The sequence below is a fragment of the Pteropus alecto genome, unplaced genomic scaffold, assembly GCF_000325575.1.
Source record: "Pteropus alecto unplaced genomic scaffold, ASM32557v1 scaffold7, whole genome shotgun sequence".
In the NCBI taxonomy this organism is placed as follows: domain Eukaryota; kingdom Metazoa; phylum Chordata; class Mammalia; order Chiroptera; family Pteropodidae; genus Pteropus; species Pteropus alecto.
Genome location: NW_006494614.1, coordinates 16,438,607 through 16,448,267, shown reverse-complemented (window position 1 = coordinate 16,448,267; position 9,661 = coordinate 16,438,607).

The following is a 9,661-nucleotide window of genomic DNA, read 5'->3' as shown; positions in this document are numbered from 1 at the left end:
CCTCCCTTCCTTTCTTTCTTCTTTGCAACTGACTTTTTTATTATTATTTCAGATTTTTAAAGAGAGAAATTTATAACAAAATCTCTTACTTGTACGTACCACCTAACTTAAGAAATTAAGTGTTGTAGATAAAATCTAAGTTCTAACCTTCTTGATCATAGGCCGGCCCCTCATCTACAAGAATAAATTAATAATCAGAATTTGATGTTTATCATCCACATTTTTGTTTAAAGTTATACTCTCCATATGCATGCCGCATTAATTAAGACATAATACTATATCGAATGCTTCTAAATTTATATAGTTGGTTACATACTATGTGTGTCTTCTTTCTGCAATTTGTTTTTTTCTCAACATTATGTTTGTGAGATTTATCCATGATACAAGTAGCTCTATTGTTTTTTTAAGTAAATGTTTTATTTTAAAATAATTTTAGACTTATGGAAAAGTTGCGGAGTCCAGAAGCTCCCATACACCATTTCCTCAACTTTCCCTAATGTTAACATTTCCCAAACAACCATGAGGATTTCGTCCAAATTAAGAAATTAACATTGGTATATTACAAATAACTAAACTTTGGACTTTATTTTGATATCACCAGTTTTCCCACTATTATCCTTTTTTCTGTTCCATAATCTAAACTGGATTAATACATGGCATTTAATTCATTAATTTTTTTCTACTGTATGATTATACTAAAATTTATTTCTCCATTCTTATGTTGATAGATATTAGGTTGTTTCCAATTTTTCTGGACTATATACCTGGAGATATCTTTGTGTATAAATATGGTGTCATTGTGAACACATATGTAACACATATTCTTCAAACTACTTACAGCAACATACACTTTCACAAGTAAATGAATGTTCTTACTGCTCCAAATTCATTCCAACTTTTGATATCATCAGACTACATTTTTACCAATTTTATAGGTATGGAATAGCACCCACTATTATTTTAATTTACATTTTCTTTATTATTAGTGAGATTCGGCATTTTTCATGTGTTTCCTATTTTGTGAAATGCTTGTTCATATCCATTGCTATTTGATTTTTTAAATATTGATTTGTAGATGTATACTCCGTACTAAATTTTTATTGACATATGTACTGTAAATATCTTCTCTAGTTAGTGGCTTATGTTCTCTCACTTTTTAAAATAGTATCTTCAGGTGCACAGACATTTTAAATGTTAATATGGTCTAACTGATTCATAGTCTTTCTCTTAAAGTTTTGAATTTCTTTTTCTTGAAAACACAATCTTTCCCAACTCTGAAAGCACAAAAATATTCTTTTCTATTGTATTCAAAAAGTTTGAAAGTTTCGTTTTTTGGTTTTACTACACTTGATGTAGATTTTCGTGTACAGGGTGAGGTAGGGATCCAGTTTCACTTCCACCCTATAGATATCCATTATCCCAGCAACATTGATTGAAAGGCTCTTCTTTCCTTGCTGATCTACAGTGCCACTGATGTTAAAGATCAAGTTTCCATATGTGCTCTGTTTCTGGATGCTTTGTTCTTTCTACTTTTCTCTTTTTTAAAAAAATTCTTTTGCTAATGCCATACTACCTTAATTATCACATCTTTGTAAGTATTATACCTGGAAGAGACCCCAATAAATAGTTTTTCTTCAAGAATGACTTAGCTATTCTTTGCCCTTTGTCCTTCCATTTCATTGGAAGGATTCTAATGAATCCTTCATTTTAGGATCAGCTTGTTAAGAACCATAAAATTAAACAAAAGAACAAAAAACCTGGTGGAATTTGAAATGTGCTGAATTTGAAAGAAAACTGACATCTTTATGTTTATGTCTCTGCATTCACATCCATGGTATATATGTAGGTCTCTTTTAAAGTATATCGATAAAGATTTAGAAATTTCTTTCAAGAATGAGAGTAAAATAAAGGCATTATTCAGGCAATCATAAACTGGGAGAGTTAGCACCAACAGTCCCTCACTATAAGAAATTCTAAAGAATATACACCAGAAAGAAAATGATTCTAACTGGATTGTATGAGAGGTAAGAAAGAATAGTGAGCCAAGATATGAGTATAAATGTGGGTAAATAATAAGAATAATGTCTAATTTGTGAAAGGTAACCGGGATAAAGCTAAAATACTGAACAATAATAGCATATGAGTTGATAAATAGGTGACAGCAGTTAAATCATCCTAATATCCTTACATGATTAGGAAAGAGGATACAGATATTGACTATTTTAGACTTTAAGTATGCATTTTAAATGGCAAGGGTAACCACTACCATTTAGATATGAGTGTATAACATTTCAAAAAAGTACTAATGGGAATAAAATAAGATAAAGAAAAAAGAAGGGGAAGAGGAAACAAAAGATGAAACGAGAAAAATAGTGAGCATGAAATAAGATAGTAAAAATAAACCAAACATATAAATAGTGAAACAAATATGACTTTAAAGTTCTCACATCTCTAGTTAGAAAACAAAGCTTGTTGACTGGAATTTTTTTTTTTAATCCAGCTATTTTGTTTGTTTGTTTATGAAAGGCACATCTAAAACATAAGGATATATAGAAAGGTTAAAAGTCAAATTAGAAAAAGACATGCCAAGAAAATACTAACTAAATAAAGATGGTCTCATGATAGCAATAGCAGACAAAATATACTTTAAGACAAAAAGCATTATTAGAGGTAATGAGATTCATTACATAAATTTAAAAGTTTTGATTTACCAAGATAATAACTATTCTAAACTTATAAACACGGTAAGTAAGCAAAAATGTCAGTAAGAATACATAAAATTTGAACAACAAAAATTGTAGACCTGAGCTAATGAACATAGGTGAACATTGTAATCGTCAGTTGCCATATTCTCTACATGTTCATTGACTCGAAGATGTACAATCTTTTTAAACACACAAAGAATATTTATAAAAATAGGCCATATTTTAAGCCATAAAACTAACCTTAGTTAATTTCAAAGGTTTGCTATCATACCACATTCTTTGATGAAATTAAATTAGATATCAAAAATAAATACACCACTAAGCAAGTATTGCTCAACTAAATACTTAAAGGAAATTACAAAATACTTGGACTTGAATAATAAAGACAATATTATCAAAATCCTGAGATGCAGTAAAGGCATTAATTACAGGGAAATTTACAGTCTTAAATGCTTATAAATAGAAAAGATAAAAAGCCTCAAAATTAATGAGCTAAAAACTCAACTTAAGTTTAAAAAATAAAGAATAAACTCAAAAAGTAGAAACGAGGAAATAATTATGAGATATATTAATGAAATAGAAAAATATACCACAGATGTGAGTGAAATATCAAAAGTTGGCTCTTTGAAAATGCTAATAAAATCGACAAACTCCTAACAAATTTAATTAAGGAAAAGGGAGAGAATTCAAAGTAAACAAAATTAAGAATGAAAAAGGAAACAATATCAAATTCTACAGATATCAAACAAAAAATAAAAGGAAATTGTAAACTTTGTCAGTAAACTTGAAAAATGTAGCTTATCAACACTGAAAAATATAACTTATGAAAACTGACTCAAGTATAACCATATTAAAAAAAATCTCTAATCATTAAAGAAGTTGAAATAGTAATTTAAAAATTTTCCCAGAAAAAAATGCCAATCCGATTAAATTTAAAGGTGAATTCTATCAAACATTTAAGGAACACGTTATCTCAACTTTATACAAACTCTTCTGCTCACTGATGAACTAAATCCAGGTGAGTATTAAATGTATAATATACTATGACCTCAAATCACCTGAAGATGAATAAGATTGGGGGATATATGATAAAACTATAATAATAAAGAATGGGTGGTATTGGCAAACTCCATTGGCAAATAGACCAATGGAACAAAATATATACTTTTGAAACAGATAAATTTAGAGGACCTCGATTTACAATGTAATAGGCATTTCAGGTAAGTGAGTAAAGGAAAGACTAAGATAAGTATTTGAGCCTTGGTTTCCTAGAAACCAGAACTTGGGGCAAAACTTAAGGGCTAATACTTTATTAAAAGATCTAATCTCAGGGCACCCAAAAGTGGGAGAAAAGGGAAGTGAGGCTAGGAAAGAGGGGGAAACAAACAATTTCTGAGCTAGCTACAGTTTCACAAAGAGACACAGCTGGTTGCTCACTGCTCAATCATGGGCATTTTAAGATAGGCTATTCAGAAGCGTTGTGCTTCTGAATAACAGTCTATCAAAGGAAGCATGGGAGAAGAACTGATCTACTGATTTTCTCTCATTAGCCAAAGTTTGTCTCAAAAAGCATTAACCCCACCACAATTCCAGGCTATATCACTTGATCCCTTTGAACCACCTCTAGGACACTCATGTAAACATGATGTTTATCATGACGTTTATCTGATGACTTGTAGTTTTGGATTTTATCTAGAGTGGCAGTAGCAGGAGGAGCCAGAAACTCTGTAGGTCCATCTAGGTTGGGCATGGGTGCCACATCCACTGGTGCTGCAGAGCAAAAGACATCATGGGGGCAATGCTGGAGTTGGCACTCTCAATGGGAAAGGTCAAGACAGTGGCAGTGCTGGTAGATGAGGCAACAGCTGCATCAGCTATGGAGCCATCAGGAACTTCGCAAGAGCAACCAGAGGAGGACCCTGGGCAAGGTGAGTTTGAATGAATCTGCATTAATTATGTCCAAAACAAGTGAATAAAATGTGGCAGCTGATCCTATCTCACACCTTAAAAAAAAAGAATCCAGGTGAAGTAGAGATTTAATTGTGAGAGACAAGACAATTTAGAATAGACTAACCTCCAGAAGAGAAAGATTACTTAAACAGGTCTCTAAAAGTACAAACCATAAAAGATCTTTAAATTTTATAACATTAAGGCTCAGAATCTACTATTCATCAAATAACTCCATAAAGAGCGAGGAAAGACAAACCACAAATAGGCAGAAAATATGTGTCACACTTATAACTGATAAAGATATTTAGTCTATATAAAAAATTACAAGTCAGTAAGAAAAAGACCCAGTAAAATAGGCAAACATATTATGAACAGTATTTCACGGAACACAAATGGCCTGTGAATGCATTTTTAAAAGCTCAAACTTGACAGCTGAAATCAGTTAATACAATATATCATATGATAGAATAAAGGACAATGATATGATCATCTCAATAGAAAAAATGTTTGCCAAAATTCAACACCCTTCATGATAAAAGCCCTCAAATTAGAAATAGAAGGAAAACCCTTCAGTCCGATTAAGGGTATTGAAGGGGTTCAGAACAGGACTTCCCCAAGATGTGCCATTTAGACATATGAATTATTTTGAGCTGAAGGCAGCTGAAACCCTGTGGGCTCAGGAGAAATGTTTACTTCTTCCTTAAAGCAGTGGTCCCCAACCTTTTTGGCACCAGGGACCAGTGCTCCTATGAGAATCTAATGCCTGATGATCTGAGGTGGAGCGGAGGCAGTGATGCTAGCGCTGGGGAACAGCTGCAAATACAGATGAAGCTTCGCTTGCTCACCTGCTGGTCACCTCTTGCTGTGTGGCCAGGTTTCTAACAGGCCATGGACGGTACCAGTCCGTGGCCTGGGGGTTGAGGACCCCTGCCTTAAAGAATTTAAATTAGGGTCCTTGCCCATAATAAGAGTTATCACCAGAAATATCTTTTTATCACCATATAGGGCAAGACAAACTTCTAACTGCTGGACATCTGCTCTTCTTATTGCCCTGTGAATGACCTTCCTCGCCTCTGAAGCCCTAAAGCACCTTATCTCATCCTTAGCTCAGAATGCCATATATACCTCATTTTAACTTTTTGTCTCTGAACCTCTCATGTATGTGAGGTCTCTAACGCCGTCATGTGTGTGGGATTCCCATACATACAAATGTAATTAAATCAGTTACTTTCTCTTATTAATCCATTGCATGTCGATTTAATTATTAAACCAGCTGGAAGAACACAGAAAGGTAGAGAAAATTTTCATGGCATCTATGAAAAACTTGCAGCTTCCATCATACTTAATGGTAAAAGACTGAATGCATTCCCCTTAAGATCAGGAACAAGAAAAGGATGTCTGTTCTTGTCATTTCTATTCAACATTGTACTGGCTGTTTTAGTCAGGGAAATTAGGCAAGGAAAATAATAAAAGGTATCCAGATTGGAAAGAAAGAAATAAAACGATCGCTAATGGCAGATGATCTTTCTTGTGTATAGAAAATCACAAAGATTCTACTAAATATCTATTAGAACTAATAAACGAGTTCAGCTAGGCTGCAGCACACAAGATCTATATACAAAAATAAATTGTATTTCTAGACAGTAGCAATGAACACACCATAAATGAAATGAAGAAAAAAATTCTATTTGCAATAGCATTGAAAAGAATCAAATGCTTAAAAATAAATTTAACAGAAATATAGAACATATACTCTGAATATTAAAACAAACTGATGAAATTAATTAAAGAAGACTCAAATTAAATGAAAGACATTCTGTGCTCACAGATTGGAAGACTTAATATTGTAAAGATGGCAGTCTCTTCAGATTGATCTACAGATTCAATAGATCTCTATTAAAATTGTACCTGGCTTCTTTGAGAAACTGATGAGCTGAACCTAATATTCATATAGAAATTCAAGGAATCCAGAATAGCCAAAACAATCTTGGAGAAAAAAAAAAAAGAGCTGGAAGACTCATATTTCCCAGTTACAAAACTTATTGTAGTATGGCAGTAATTGAGACAATGTGTTACTAGCATAAGCAAAGACATACATATCATTAGGATAAAATTGAGAGCCCAGAAATAAACCCTCACATTTAGAGTCAATTGATTTTCAACAAGGGTGCCAAAACAATTCAATGTAAAAAGAATAGGCTTTTTAAGAAATGGTGCTGGGACAACTGGACATATAAGTGCAAAATGCAAAGTTGGACCACAACCTTATACCATATACAAAATTTAACTTAAAATGGATTAAAGTGTGAGAGCTAAAACTATAAAAGCTTTAGAGAAAGCAGAGTAAATGGTTTCTTGGATATCACATCAAAAGCACAAGCAACGATAGAAAAAAATGATACATTAAACATCATCAAAATTTAAAACTTTGTCTTTCAAAGGATATCATCAAGAAAGTGAAAGTACAAGCCACTAAATGGCAGAAATTTTTTGCTAATTCTCTATCTGGTAAGAGACTCTTATGTGGACTATATAACAAAGTCTCACTAGTCAATGATAAAAAGGTAGCTAACTCAGTTTTGAAAACAAGCAAAGGATCTGAACAGACATTTCTCCAAAAAAAATATATATACAAATGGTCCATAAGCAAATGAAAAGATGTCCGCTAGCTATCAGAGAAATGCAAATCAAAACCAAACCAAGATACCACTTCACATCCACTGGGATGACTATAATCAAAAGACAGTCAGTAAGCTGGTGAAAATATGAAGAAACCGAAATGCTATACACTAATGGTAGGAATGTAAAATGTTACAGCCACCATGGAAAATAGTATGGCAGTTCCTCAAAAGGTTTAGAGAGTACAAAGGCATATAGGACAAAATCAATTGACCCAAGCAAACTAACAAATTTCAATGAAAATAAAAGGTAGAAAGAAAATATTATTAATGATATCCAGAGAAAGAAGTACAGTGAAAATGTTGCCTTCTTTTTACATGGCATGTTCCCTAACTGATATCTCTAATTATAAGTTTTCAAATCTTAATGTTAATTTTTTTTTAAGTAACTGCAACTTAATACATGTAATATGTACCATCTGTAACAAGAGAGTGGCAGATTGGTCAAGACTGACTTGTCTTGAGAAGAAAATGGCGAAACGTGCTTTAGATAGGAAAGGCTAACTGGCATGCAACTTAACATGTTCAAAAAATTAGCCTATACTGCCAAGCCATTAACTCTTACTATAAGAAATATTAGAAGACAGGACATATATGCTATGCTTGAAAAAGTCAAAAGTTATTCATGCTCCTTTTTAATGAAAAATTGTGATAGCCCTTTAAATTATAGATAATCCAGCCTCATATAGAGTCCCAGAAAGAGTCCAGATAATCTTTACATAATCATGGAAGAATGCTCAGCCTGACTCTGTGGAAGGAAATCCCATGAGACCCATTTACTGCCATGCTATGCATGTAGAGTAAATGCAGCTGATGGCATGTTGTGGACTTGACTGAGATTTTAATCCTATTATATCTGATTTTTTTCATTATCAAAAAAATTTATTGTATCAGGCATGTAAATCTTAGGTAAAGGCTTATATCCAAAGAGTTCAAAAGCTCAAAACCTCAATATTCCCATAAGGACATTTCAGTAAGTGTCGCATTTAAAGGCAGATATTTTGGTCACTACCTGAAACCTTCTGAAGTTCCACCCTGATTAGTCAGGAAAAGAAAGGCACCTTTCTCCCCAGCAGATGGCTGAGTTTCAGCCCCTACTTATGCCTCACTAAACATCCTTGTGCAAGACACAACTATGGTGGCCTGATTGCAATTCCCTCCACTACCTCCCTGATTCTTTTTCCCTGCTTTATTTTTCTCTACAACATACAATAGCTTGTAACATACTATGTAAATTAACTATTTTTTGTTCTCTTCACACTACAGTATATGCTCCATGATGGCAAGGATTGTTGTTTTGTTTTCTTCACTGTTATGTCACTAGCACCTAATATGCCTGATTAATCATGATAGTACTCAATAAATATTTGTTAAAGACACTGGAAGGGAAATGGATCAGATAAAAAAAAGAGTTACTATATGACTTAGTAATTCCACTCCTAGCTATAGACCCAAGAGAAATGAAAATATATATTCACACAAAAATTTATACACAAATGTCCAAGAGTGAAAACAACCCATAGGTTATATTTCTACATAACATTCAATGGTAAATGAATAAATAAAATGCTGTATAGCCATATAATGGAACATCTGGCAATAAAAAGGAAATACTCATACTGGTACATGGCACAAGATGGATGGACCTTAAAAACATGGAAGAAGCCACTCACAGAGAAGCTCACATTATGTAATTCCATTTATAGAAAATGTCCAGAGTAGGCAAATCTATAGAGACAAAAAGTTACCAAGGCAGAAGAACTTGGGGGAAATGAGAAGTGACTGATAACGGGTACAGGGTTTCCTCTACAGGGAGATAGAAATACTCTAAAATTACCGTGGTGATGGCTACGCAACTCTATGAACAAACTAAAACATATTGAATTGTACACTTTAAATGAGTAAACTGTAAGGTATCTGAATTATATCTCAATTATGATGTTATAAAAAATTAAAAAGTGCTCAACCTTATACAATATCAGACAGATACAAATTAAAACCACGACGATATATCATTTTACTGCAAACAAGTGAAAAAAAATTCAAATTTAGAAAGTACCAAGTGTTAGCATGGTCAGAGAATAATGAGAACTCTCATTCGCTGCTAATGGGAATGCAAATTGGAGGCACCACTTTGGAAAAAAACTTTGGCAATAAGTTGTACATACCCTATGACCTAGGAAATCCCCTCTCTGCACACCAGGAAAAAATGCGTAATAATGTTTATAGCAGCTTCTATCATAACGCAAAAGACGGGTACAACTGTGGAATGGATTCAATGGGCTGGGACCAGGCACATTACCAACTGTTCCATGGAAACTGCCCATA